Below are 4,322 nucleotides of genomic sequence, written 5' to 3' on the forward strand. Positions count from 1 at the left end.
TTTCATGAAGTAATCAAGAAGAAAGTTGTGCACAAAACACAAACGAGGATACTAAGTATGAGCAAATACACCCAGGCAAGAAGAATTTAGAGGTTCTCTACAAAATACAAAAGCTGCTTATGCTGGCATGTAACCATTAGAATATCTAAATATTTATGAGTATTAGGGATTAATGATATGTATAATTTAGATTTTCTTTTCTGCTATACAAAGTGGGCCAGCTTTGTGGGCAGGGGAGGAGAGAGGGAATCTGATAGATGATTCTCCTCCCTAACCCTGTTTTCAATTTTCCTATGCTTCTGGGCAAATCACAGGCGTCACCAAGTTTGTGAACATATCCAATCCCCCCAGGAACAAACTGTTATTTCTGCCTATCAGTTTTTTTTAAAAAAATATTTATTTATTTGTGCATACAGAACTGGGGTACAGGCCAGAGGCTCAGGGGCAGTGAGAGGCTTCACCAGAGAGTGGGGAGTGGAACAGGCAGATCGATGAAGTACACTGCTGAGGGGAGCAGCGGGCAGGTCAGGAGAGGTCTGCCACGCCATATGATCACCTCCAGGGCAGGTCGGAATTGAGCTCATGTGGAGTGGCTTTTAGCTTCTTAATGCTGTGCTTTAACCCACTGCACCACCAGGGAGGGCCATCAGTTGTTTTTAATGAGAAAAACTTAATCCTAGTGACCTTTCACCACCATATTGGTGACATGCGGGTGGTATGGGGTATGTATATGAAATGTTTTCCCCCATTTGTTGCATTGTTTTTATTAAGGTAACAATGGTTTAGAACACTGATATAACTAGGAGTTACAGGTTTACAGTTCTTTAGATGTACATTACAATGGGTGCCCATCACAAAGCACCCATAACTCCCCACCATAGCCCACTAGATAGTCTCTCCTCTTACCAAAATGGTTTTATTTGGTGATTACTACCAAAACGGTTTCTGTTTACACGCTCCCTTTCCACTGGAGAGAAAATTTCCCTAATGAACTTCGACCAGATTCCCTAATGTGTCAGTCACAGTAAGTGTTTAAGGATGTCACTAATGTGGTGGTGAAGGTTCACTGGGATTAAGTTCTCTCATTGAACGCAATTGATAGGCAGAAATAATAGTTTGTTCCTGGGGGGACTGGATATGTTCACAAACTTGGCGATACCTGTGATTCGCCCAGAAGTATAAGAAAATTGGAAACAGTGGTAGGGAGGAGAGAAAATCATCTATCAGATTCCTTCTCTCCTCCCTCACCCACAAAGCTGGCCCACTTTGTAGAGCAGTAAAGAAGGAAAAGCTTGGAGACCAAGACACCTGGAGAACCCTGAGCCATATGAGGGTTCTGGAAGTGACAGGCGGTCAAGTGGGTTCTTCATGCATTCAGAAAGTGCAGGGTGGGTTCCCTTTAGTTGTTGAGTTTCCCTCCTGTCACCCCCACTTTTTTCAAGAGACCGGCCGGAAGGAGCACAATTCTGAGTGTGCTAGGAGGCATCTCTGGCACCACCTAGTGTTCAGCAGTAAACCAACACCTACACCCCAAACCAGGAGATGGTAGCTGAGGTTACTCCGGGAAGGACAGGCCGTGTGTCCCATTGCACCTGCAGTGTGCAGGGCGGTGTCCTGCATGGGTCTTCTTGATGCCCCAAGCCCTCAGGTAGAAGGAAGCTTCTGAGCTCCCATTCTGGCCAAACTACCTCAGGGGTCCAGAAAGAATGAGCTTCCCAACCCAGAGCTGCAGCGGAGATTGCCAGAGACATTGGACATGCCACAGTTTCCTTCTCGCCTTTCAGTCCTGTTCTTTGTCCTCCTTCAATACAAAACCAGGGAGATAGCAGGCCCTGGGAACATTACCCCACTCAGACCTGCGGTGTTCCCGAGGGGACCAGACTAAACCAGCACAACTGGCTCAGTGGTTGCCATCTGAGTCCTAGGAGTCATAAAGATTCTCGAGAAGCAATTCCCCACCCTCTCATGCCCCCATGTGTTTTGTTTGTTTATTGGCCAGTTTGCTGCCCATTGTTTCTTCCCCTCTTCCCTATTTGTTTCCTCTTGTTTTCTCCTATCTCCCTTTTAACGTCATTATCGCTATCTCCCTTCTCTCTCTCTTTCCGTCCTCTTCCTTCTCCTCTTTTGTCATCCTCTATCTGGGCCGTTCTTTCTTCTTTCACCATCCTTCCTTTTACATTTCCTTATCACCCACTTCTTTCCTCTTTTTTTTTTTTTTAAAAAAGATTCATTAATTTTATTTATGCTACAAGAGCCAGGGTGTAGACCAGAGGTTGGGAGATGACAGGATTCATGAGAGACAGAGTGAGAAGCAGAACAGGTGGATCCCTTGAGATACACTCTTGAGGGAAGCAGTGGCAGGTCAGGTCAGGAGAGTTCTGCTGTGCCAGGTGGATCAGCTCCCTGCAAAGAATGAACTCACACTGCAGTGGCTGCTAGCTTGATAGTATGGAGACTGTACTGCCTGTGCCACTGGGGAGGCCTCTTTTCTTTCTCTTACTCTTTTTTCACTTAGAGATCAATTTAGATCCTTGTATTTTTCTGAGGCACACCTTGAGGGACCTAGAAGCTCACAGAGAAAACATCCCACCAGCCGGCAGCACCTCCCAGTGGACTTGGTCTCAGCTGTGTCTAGAGGTGCAGTGATCAGTCCAGACTCTTGACTACCATACCCTGAGACGTTGGGTCCATTCTACATTGTGGGGGAGAAAAAGCAGAAGTTCCTGGAGCATTCACAGCTCAGAACAACAACTCCCACATCAGAAGAACTGCAGGAATCCCTAGCTCCCAAGTCGGGTAACCAGCAATGTCCCCGGAAGAGTGACAGGACTTACCACCTGCCTAAGCAGTGGTACAGCTAAGGACAGCAGAGAGTAAAAGTACAAAAACCCACACAGACACCTCTACTCACCAGCCACAGCGCCTCAGACAGCAGGCATACACATACCCACCCTGATTTCCCATCAGGAATAGAAGTCAGAAGAAAGGAAATAATAAGAATCACAGAAGACATAAATGAAATAGAAGTTAAAAGATTGCCAAAAGATCAACGAAACCATAGTTGGGTCTTTGAAAAAATAAACGTAATAGAAGGAAAAAAGGGGAGGAAACACAAATAAATAGGATCGTAAATGAAAATGGAGAAAGTACAACACACACAGAATAAATGAAAAGTAATCAGATATTACTATGAACTGTTATATGCAATCAAGTTCAACAATCTAGAAAAGATCAACAAATACCTAGACTATACAACATCCAAAGCTAGATAAGGAAGAAATAGAACACTGAAACAGACCCATTACATGAATGTAATTGAAACCGTTATTAAAACCCTTTCTAAAAACAAAAGCCCAGGACCAGATAGATTTGTGGATTCTACCAAATATTCAGAAACGAACTATTTCCTTTCTTGCACAAACTCTGTCAAAAATTGAGAAAGAAGGAATACCACCAAATACATTTTATGAAGCCAACAGTACATTAATACTAAAACCAAACAAAGGCAATGCACAACAAGAAAATTACAGGCCAATCTGTCTACTGAACACTGATGCAAAATCCTCAACCAAATCTCAGCCATCAGAATGTAATAAAGCGTTAAAAAGATAATATGCCATGGCCTAGTGGGATTAATTCCAGGGGCACAGGATGTTCAACTTCCAAAAATCAATGTAATACAACTCATCAACAAAACGGGAAAGTAAATACCATATGATCATGTCAATAGATGTTGAGAAAGCATTTGACAAAGTTCAATATTCAATTACGATGAAGGCCCTTGAAATTCTTGGGATAGATGGAACATAACATAATAAAAGCCATATATGAGAAAACTATAGCCAATACATCCTTAACAGTGTATAGCTAAAAGCTATTCTCTTAAGAGTTAAAAGGCAAGGATGTCCATCACACCACTGCTTTTCAATATAATACTGGAAGTCCTAGCCAGGGCAATAAGAAAAGAGAAAGACATATAGGGAATCAATATAGGAAAAGTAGAAATCAAACTATCACTCTTTATAGACAATAAGATAATATACCTAGAGAACCCTAAAAGCTCCACAGAAAAACTAATAAAAAAATGTATAGACTAGTTTAGTGAAGTAGCAGGATACACTATCAACACACACAAATCAGTAACTTTCCTATATGCAAAAATCAAAGAAGAAGAAATCAAGAAAACCATCTCTGTCATAATTAAAACCCCCAAATCAAATTAGTGGTAATAAATCTAACGAAAGAGATGAAGGATCTATTCATATAACCATAAGGCATTGTTAAAATAAGTAGCAGAAGGGTCCTCCATGGTGGCGCAGCGG

Source organism: Condylura cristata, unplaced genomic scaffold (genome assembly GCF_000260355.1).
Source record: "Condylura cristata isolate star-nosed mole 26May11 unplaced genomic scaffold, ConCri1.0 scaffold00046, whole genome shotgun sequence".
Lineage (NCBI taxonomy): Eukaryota > Metazoa > Chordata > Mammalia > Eulipotyphla > Talpidae > Condylura > Condylura cristata.